Raw genomic sequence first — 9,806 nt, forward strand, 5'->3', positions numbered from 1 at the left:
GGGAGGAGACAGGCCATCCCGGGCATTGGGAACCAGGCTTAGAAGCTCCTGTGTGTGTCCTGAAGCAGTAGGATCCCACCGAGGGTTTAGGAAGGAGACTAGAGCCCCATACGTGAGTGGAAGGCGCTAACTCAGGACTGAGTTGGGGGCGGATGGGGCTGGGGCCACAGCAGGAACGGGAGGCCCGTTGGAATCCAGCGTAATAACCAGGGAAGGCTATGGGGGACTTGCTGACTGAACAACCTGCAACATGTGCCCAGGGCTTACCTGTGCCAGACGCTGGGACAGCACTTCGAGTGCATGACACCATTGAGTCCTCACCCCGCCCCTATGAGGGGAAGTTGTTGCGTTATTATCCCCTGTAAGAAGCTGATAAAACTCGGGGTGCAAGTCACTGAATAAGGAGTGGCCTGTACCTGAATCACAGACCACCTCACTCCGCCACCAACGTGCACCTGGGTGAGGGCAGGTGGGCTCAGGTGTGCAGGTTGCTGAGAGAGGGGTGTTTGCACACACAGGCTGGGGTGCGGGTGCTGGGTGTCTGGATGTCTGGGCCTGGGCTCCAGGTGGCAGGACTTCACTCCTGCTCCCCCTCACCCCCCGCCCTTGGCCTTCTGCATCTTCACTTCACACTGATGGCCCGAAGATTGGGTTGGAGAGTTGGGGAGCTGTCCCCACAAAGAGAAAGGATGCTGGCCTGGCTCTTGAGGTCCTCACCTCTGTGAGGCGATGAGCCCCTGTAGGAACGCACCCCGGGCTCTAGCCGACAGGGAGCAGAAAGTGTTTTCTAGCTGCTTCCCGGTCCGCCCTGTCATATAGCTGTCGACATCTGCATGCAAATGACTCCAACGCGTTCAGACAAATAATGTTTACATTTAGAATCCAGCTGTCAAGAGAGAACAGCTGCTATCAGGTGCTTGAGGGCACCTCCAAGGCATGTTTTCAGATTTCAGAAAACCTTGTGAGCCCACACTGTTTAAACTGCTTCCCCCATGGAAGTTTCAGACTGAAGTTTCTTTGTTCCTGCCGCATGACTCATGAATGCCCTTTAAAAGAGAACGAAACAGACGTGTTTTGATGGGGAAAATTCATAAAGAATGTGGTGCATTTTTCCAAACAGCCATCAGACCATCTAATTTAGGCCACGAAGGACAGACCCGGCGAAGCTCTCGGGTGACCTTCCCTGCTAGGGCCTTGTCCTGGGCCTGGACCCACTGGTGAGGGACATACTGACCGAGGCGGGGAAGGCAACACCAGCTTTCCCAGGGCTGTTAGTCTTCCTGAGGTTCCATTTGAAAAGAGACTTCCTGTTTTTCTAGAATGTTGTTTTTCTGGGTGCAAATCATTTTCGGCAGCATGATGTAATAATCGTCCAGAGATAAGAGCACATTTAGATAGCGCTTACTGTGTGCCAACCAGGGTCTGCGTGCAGTGACTCCTCTCATTCTCACAGTGATCCAGAGGAAGAACTGAGGCCCACAGCAAGAACCCTGATGTTCTCGATGGGAAGAAAGCAATTTTAATTTTCACTCAGGTGAGGCTATTACCTAAAAATGACCATCTTACTGGATAGAAGCTCTTAATTCTACCTCCGGTATGTCATTTCCAAGCACCTCCCTCCACTCCCACCCCCGGCTTGAGGGGCCTTTAGTCCTTACACCCCACAGGACGTTACCAGCGAAGCTGCTTTGAATGGTCCTGCATGTGCAGACGATGTCCGGGGACTGCGTGAAGACCCAGACTCCAGAGTTTGCTGCAAGCACCTACGACGAAGGTTACCCCAACCCCCTTCCCATCCCCCATCATCTCTGCACCTCAGCTTCCTTGCCGGCCTTCCAGATCTTGCCTTAAGTAGCCTGATCCTGTTCTTGATAGATCTCTGGTCATACAAGCCAATAAATTCCCTTTTTTATGCTTAAATTCTTTGCAAGTGCGTTTGTAATCTCTAATACAGAAATATCTTATAAAAGTATATTGAGGGGCTCCTGGGTGGCTCAGGTGGTCGAGCGTCTGCCTTCAGCTCAGGGCGCGATCCCGGGGTCCTGGGATCGAGTCCCTCGTCAGGCTCTTTGCCGGGAGCCTGCATCTCCCTCTGCCTATGTCTGTGCTTCTCATGAATAAATAGGAAAAATTTAAAAAAGAAATAAAGAAAGATGTATAATGAATGCCAGGCAAAGCCATTTGAACACTAACTTGATAGGGAGAGGGAGCCTTTGAAAGTGAGCGGACAAGCCACCTCTTGCTTATCGTGTGGCACAAACATGGCTGGGCAGCCACCCTGTCCCCTGTGCTGGCTCATGGCGTCCCCGGTAAACACAGCATGCCCCCCGCCCTGAGGAGCACACCGGTGCTTTCATTCAGCCAATAATGCCGATGGCAGGTTATGGGTAAAACACTGTGCTGGGTGCTTGTTCACCCAAGCACATGTTCAGGATGGCAGCAAGGTGGTGCTGCAGGGAGGCCCAACTAGTTTGAACCCGTGTGCGTGTCCTAGATGGAGCGGATGATGTGGGGGTGCCCTTCAGCAGCTGCCAGAGCCCCAGCTGTGAGGTGGGGGGACCCCCACCAGAGCAGGGACAAGAAGGGGCTGCCTTGAAACCAGCCGACCAGGGCGGGATGGCACTTCACAACCAGAGGGCAGGAACTGGAGTCCTGGCCCTGCCCCATCTCTGCTCTGTGACCCCGAGCCAGCCACTTAACGTCTCTGAGTCTCAGGGGGGAGAAGAGCACCTTCCTTACTTTGCCTGCCTCACAGGGAGACGAGGGAAATGTCACTGGACTGTGCCACATATGAGAGGGTGTTAGTGCTATTATGGAAACATAGAGGGGCACCCGGGTGGCTCAGGTGGTCGAGCATCTGCCTTTGGCTCAGGTCATGATCCTGGGGTCCTGGGATCGAGTTCCCCACTGGGCTCCCTGCTCAGAGCGGGCATCTGCTTCTCCCTCTCCCTCTGCCCCTCCTCCTGCTTGTGCTCCCTCTCGTGTGCTCTCTCTCTCTCTCTCAAATAAATAAATAAAATCTTTAAAATATATATATATATATATATATATATATATATATATATATAATACATAAACCAGAGAAACTGTGGAAGAGTAGTACAAACTATGAATGTAAGCAGTTATTAACTCTTTCGATCAGAACCTCAGTATTTCTTGCATAACTATAAAGGCAAAGACAACAGGGACTTGGGACCTAAAGGGACAGTAATAATGACACCAGATCTCAGCTTGACCCCTGCGCTGGGGTGAAAGTGAGAACACACATTCCCCGTCTCCCACAGACCTGCCCTCCCAAGGCAGAGCCTGTCACTAATGAAAGAGACAGGTGCGGGCCCAGGCGCGTCAAAACCTCATCCGTCACAACGAACAGAAGTCGATTATCTAGCCCCAGAAATCGCTTCCCCGGATGATAGATGGGAGCTATTAGCAGGTCCTTGGCAGAGACCTTGGCAGGCTCCGATGCCGCCTCTGAGCCAGGCTGTCCTGCAGCAAGAGCCTGACCCCGTCGGGGGCCACGGGCCAGGACCAGCCTTCCCCCTGCCATGGGAGCATCCCAAGGTCACGAGGGCCCCAGATGGCTCTGCCACAAGCCCCCAAGCTGCCCTCATGCCCCTACAGGCCTATTTCCTCTAGTTTGTGACTTGCTAAGTGATCTGGGTTCTGGGCAGTTAAAACCTAGAACTTTGAACAGCCGGGGAAGCAAAAAGGGACCAAATATCTGTCCCCTATACCAGCTAAGAGCACATTTCTCGGCTGGTTCCCTGTCTACCTAGGATCTCAGAACAGATGTGATATCCAAGGGCTGGAACAGGCCCAGGGTGGGTTGTGCACTTCCGTAGCCAGTTCAGAGAAGCAGCCGTGTGATATTCAGATTCTTTTGACTCACCTTTAGTGTTCCACCAAGATAGTCTCTCCTTGACATGGTGGGACCAGAAATGAGAGAATGGGAAGTGGGGCTGGGGGGCTGGGCTGCAGAGCACCTTCCCCTCTCCTAGCTCCTTTTCTTTCTTTCTTTCTTTTTTTTTTTTAAGATTATTTCGTTATTCATGAGAGACACACAGAGAAGCAGTCATGGGCAGAGGGAGAAGCAGGCTCCCTGTGGGGAACCCCATGCGGGACTCCATCCCACGAGCAGGGATCACGACCTGAGCCAAAGGCAGATGCTCAACCACTGAGCCACCCAGGCGTCCCTTCTAGCTTCTTTTCTGAGAGAAGTAAGAGCTCCAGGGGCCCGATCCCCATTCCGGGCAGGGGATGCGGTGGATGGTTTGGTGGAGACTCAGAAGTGCCTTCCTCAAGGGTATGTACCCAAACATATTGTGACATGTTCCTTCTGCAGATAAATAGAAGACAGGTGGCTGCTCTCCCTTCTGATTCATGAGGTTTTTGGTTTTTGGTTTTTTTTTTTCCTTTTGTGGCAGGGAAGGTGTGATTTTGCGTTGGTTTAGTTTTAATGACTTGCCACATAATTCTAGAGGCTTAAAGGGACAATTGCCTTATCACTGGTGCTCCTGTCTTACCGCCTGGGTGGAAGTGGGGGAGGTCACCTCTGCACCAGATCCCTGAGTCTGACTTAGAGATGATTGTTCACGCAAAGGCCCTGGGAACATGGGAGAGCATGGGTGTCGGAGCCAGGTGACCCAAGTGCACTGAGCCCCCCTCCCGACTTGGGCACCCCTGGAAACCACTTCCCAAAGCCAATTTCCCCATCTGCAATACAGGAGCCCACATCCTTACGGACTGCAGAATCCCTAAATGAGAAAGAACACACATCCAGCATCCAATGAGAGTGACGTCATTTTGTTTCATAGAACTCTCGATGGCAAGAGGTTATTTGAGATGAAGAGAAGCCATCAGGATCTACGGTGATGATTATTTAATTCACATGTCAAACCTGATTCAACAGATGGCGATGAAATAAAACTTAAAAGTGATCCTGTGTGAGCAGTGTTCTTGAAAGCACAACACATTTGACTTGTTTGACTTGCAGGGAACTCGCCCCACGGTCTAGATACACCAGGCGCTAAAACGGCACTCGTCACAATGTTGTCTCCACGTTAGAAACATTATCATAATTGGTGTCATGTAAAACACGCACCTAACGACAGCGAGATCGAGCAGTCGTTTCCCACGAGAGCTCTGGAATGCACAGCAGATGAGCTCTCTAATTGAACGTATTTCAGAAGAGGCAGGACAGCTTGAAGGCCGAGCGCTGTGTCACAAGCCCCAGCCTCCCGCCACACTCATCTTGCACACTCAGTCGGCCCCGACACAAGGTATCTCTCTGTTGCGAGAACTGCTGTGCTAACTGACACGCTCTAAGACTCCAGAGAATCACAAAAAGCCAGCAATCTGCCTTTCTGATTGCTGCCAGAGAGTATGCTTCACATTTTATTGCCTATGAAGATAAAATCAAACATTGCCTTGGCTCCTGGATGCTGCTCTGCTAATTCGATGCCCTCCTACCTCATGTGTGCTTGGAGAGTGTGTGGCCACTTGTCTGCCTCTTAAATTGCTGGCCACTGGGGCAGGGACCAAGACTTTTTATATGCTTCCTCCCAGACCTGTGCCAAGAGAGATTCTCGAATAATTAGATCTGGCTTCTCTGCCTTTCGTTTTTAACCATTCCCTAACATTTGCATCCTTCTAAGACTTATTAAAGCTCTAGCTTTTAGAACCATCATTGCAGGGACATCTGGGTGGCTCAATGGTCAAGCAGCTGCCTTTGGCTCAGGGCCTGATCCCAGGGTCCTGGGATCAAGTCCCGCATCAGACTCCCCAGAGGGATCCTGCTTCTCCCTCTGCCAGTATCTCTGCCTCTGTGTGTGTGTGTCTCTGATGAATAAGTAAAATTTTAAAAAAAGAAGAAGAAGAAGAAGAAGAACCACCGTTGCAGGACTGTAGAGAGAGGGAGGGCTTATCCTCTTTCTACATATCCAAATCCTATCAAGTCCAATTCCAGTGCCACCTCCTCCAGGAAGCCCTCTCATATCTTGGCAATCAGAAATGGTCTTTTGTCTTACTCCCAGAAACATTGTAAGCACCACTATGGAGGTCACTTGTCACTTCCTATTGCAGATCATGGGCATTTCTCTACATGTTTTGTCAACCCTGGAAGAGTCTAAGTCACTGGAGAGAGAGGGCCCAGCTCTAGCGTGTCCTAAACATGTGGCTCTTCACACAGGACTTCACCTTTCCTATTTAGTCCATAAACTGTGCAATGGGAATGACATACCTGTGTAATAAGGACTTTGCAAGAACATAACTTGTGTAAAGCAAATGGCAAATTGGGCCCCAAAATGGCAAATTGGGCCCCAAATGGCAAATTGGGCTCCATTAATATGTTGGATGAATGAAAAAAGGATTAAATTAATGAATGAACAGCTTATAACTTCAACAAAGAATCTGAGAGATTCCAGAGCCCTAGTCCCCACTGAAGGGCAGATGATGTAAACGAAACATGTCTGCCCCGCTGATGTGAAGACCCTTTCCAAAAAGGCAAGCCCATTCTTCTTTACATCAATTAATCCCAACTAAACACTGCTAGAAGCCACATATAAACAAAAATCAACTAAAGCAAGTTTCTAACATCTTCACTAAAGACACACTTCTAGTTTCTCAAGCCCATATAGAGCCATCTGTGTGGTTAGAAAGGGAGCCCCTTCCTCAAGACACTATTGCCATCTGCTCCCCTCCCCCAAAAGCTTAATAAACATGCAGTTTGATGTGACACCCGAGTTATTTACTTGCCCTGGGCCACTTCAATGAAAATAAAATTCAGACTTCCTGACCAGACTTCTAAGTTTAAGCAACTTGGGTACAAAGTTAAGGATTTCCACCATCATAAAAGATTGGAAGGCGACACTAGAGTTCCCCATTCCTTCAGGAGCCCGCTTGCTGAAATGTACTTTGTGTGGAACAGAAAAGTCTTCAGGGATGGTAAACCCTTGTGTGGCTTCTGGGTCTAGGGGGAATGGGGCCCCTCCAGCCGAGAGACAGACTATGGAGGGAGTCACAGAAGTCTTGAATCTCAGCTTTTCAGTATTCTCTTGCCCCTGGCATAAATTCATCCATCGGGACGCCTGGGTGGTGTCTGCCTTCGGCTCAGAGCATGATCCTGGGTCAGGGGATCAAGTCCCACATGGGGCTCCTTGTGGGGAGCCTGTTTCTCCCTCCCTCTATGTCTCTGCCTCTCTGTGCTTCTCATGAATTACTAAATTCTTTTAAAAAAATCATCCATTCAAGGAACATTTTAAAAATATTTTTACTTTTATTTTATTATTTTATTATTTATTTATTTACTTATTTATTGGAGAGGGAGGGAGAGAGGGAGGGGCAGATAGAAGCTTAAGCAGGCTCCGTACTCAGCTCGGAGCCTGACATGGGGCTCAATCTCACAACCCCAAGATCGTGACCCAAGCCGGAATCAGGAGTCGGAGGCTTAAACCGAATGTGTTTAAAGCAACAACTAAGTGCTAGCCCTTAGGGGTATGAAACAGTAGAACACAGACTGGATTCCCCTTATCAACTTGTAGCCCAGTAATGGGGACTGGCATATGATGTGAACAAGACTAATAGAATGCTGAACAATATATCGTGGGAGCAAAGGTGGAGGTGGGTCCAGCGGGACCAGGGCTGGGAATTTTAAGGATTCCGAGCTGAGTTTTGAAACATGGAAGGAACTCACTAAGTAGATGAAATCAGAAGGGCCTCCTAGCTGGACGAAAATGTTTGTGCAAAGGCACAGCTATGCAGAAATGCACAGCAATTTGGGGATCTATAAGTGGTCCAACCCATTCCCCAGACTGCAGCTGGGGATCTGTCAAAAATGCAAATCTGTTAGGGATGACTGAGTGACTCAGTGGTTGGGTGTCTGCCTTTGGCTCAGAGTGTGATCCCAGGATCCTGGGATTGAGTCCCACATCAGGCTCCCCGCAGGGAGCCTGCTTCTCCCTCTGCCTGTGTCTCTGCCTCTCTCTCTCTCTCTGTCTTTCATGAATAAATAAATAAAATCTTTTTTAAAAAATGCAGATCTGCTAAAAATATGGGTCTATGGCTCTCTGTTAACCCCAGGTAAAGTCACAAAGTCCTTAATATGCAATCTTCTAAGCTCTCCTATAGGACCAGGCTCCTGTTCACCTCACAGCTCTCTCTCGCTCATAGCTTGAAGGCCACATTTCCTTCAGTTGCTTGAAAACACGAAGCTCTCTCATCTTTGAACCTCTACATACCGTCTCTCACCTCCAATTTCCAATTCATGTTCACCACTGCTCCCTAATTCCTTTGGCTCAGGGGATGTACCCAAGGCTAGGTGATGTCCCTTGGCACCTGCCCTAGCTTAGTGCCCTCCAAAGTTGATTATACCTTCTTGTTTGAAGTTTGTCTTCCCCTTGCCAGCTCCAGGGAAACTTTGACTATCTTGCTCATCACTGGATCCTCAGAGCCTCGCTCAGGATCTGACATGTAACAGGAACACAGCAAATGAATGCAAGGGCCAGGTGAGGCTCGAAGAGAAACAAGACTGAACAGTTAGGCAGTGTACCCTGTGAAGGACCCTATGTAGCTCACTAAGGCATTTGGATTTTGTCCACAGACTCTGGGGAGCCTTTGGGAGACTTTTAAGCAAGCACTGTAACTGGATTTGCATTTTTAAAGGATCACTTTCAGAAAGATAACTCTGGCATTGGTGGAAATAGGACAGATTGGAAGGTTGTCTGGGCTGGAGATACAAGGACTCATTAATGAAGCTGCATTCTTAATGCTCAAAGGGTGAGAACCTGGATGGATGAGGGATGTGGAGGAGAATTGGGGCGGGGGGCATCTATGTGACTTTTTATAAGTTGAAATATCAGAATCTGGTGACTGGTTTTGTGGGATATGGAGAAGGATTTAGGATGGTGCCACCATTTCTGTTTGGACAGCGGGCTGAGGAAAAAGAACAAATTAAATCAGTAGGACCATGAAGCAAATTATCTATTTACTTTGGGTCGTCAATCCCTGGGGCCTCCACCAAGGAAAACCATCTTTCCTACTGCCTTTCTGAGCAAGGAAGCAACAGTTATCTGTCTTTTGCTATGCCAGGGACTCTTAGATTCAAGGAGTGTGAGAACCTTTGTTCAATCTGTAACCCCAGTGAGTGAGTCAGTCCTATTTGGTTATAATATCAGCACCTTTCCATCTGATTCAAAGTCCATAAGATGTGTTCTTTGCTTCTACAAGCTCGAGGCTGCGCTGCTGTGTCATATTACAGAGCAAGGCACAAAGGAGGCATTGATCAGCTGGTGCACTGCCATCAAATTCCTAGGTCATTCCTCTGCTGTGTCCTGTCTCCAGCACAACGGCTGCCTGACCCAGTGTGCCCACCGGCCATTTGCACAGGCCCAACCCCCTGTGTGTGGGGGGGGCACTTCTTGCCACATTCAGGGCAGTGCCCAGGGAAGGTTCAGGACAGGACCCCAGTGGAGGCAGGGAGTCCGGGCTGAGTTATTATGCTCAGAGCCTTATGGAAAATTTGAACAGGGCCTGAGCAAACATCACGGCTCACTTCTTGGCATCTGTAACTGGGACTCACCAAAATGCGATGTGGAGTCAGCAAGTGAGGTCAACTTTGGCTGAGAACCTCAAACCGGCGGGGAGAGTCAAGGAGAGGAAGGAAGGGGACACAGGGGCACATGCAACCAGGGTGTAGCTCTTGTTAGAAACAACTGGGAAAGGAACTCTTAGAGGAAAAGGGGGCCACTCTAAACCCAGAGGCAGTCTGCCCCTGTCCCTCTGATACCTGCCCCCTGAGGCTGCTCAGAGCA

Source organism: Canis lupus, chromosome 17, assembly GCF_003254725.2.
Source record: "Canis lupus dingo isolate Sandy chromosome 17, ASM325472v2, whole genome shotgun sequence".
In the NCBI taxonomy this organism is placed as follows: domain Eukaryota; kingdom Metazoa; phylum Chordata; class Mammalia; order Carnivora; family Canidae; genus Canis; species Canis lupus.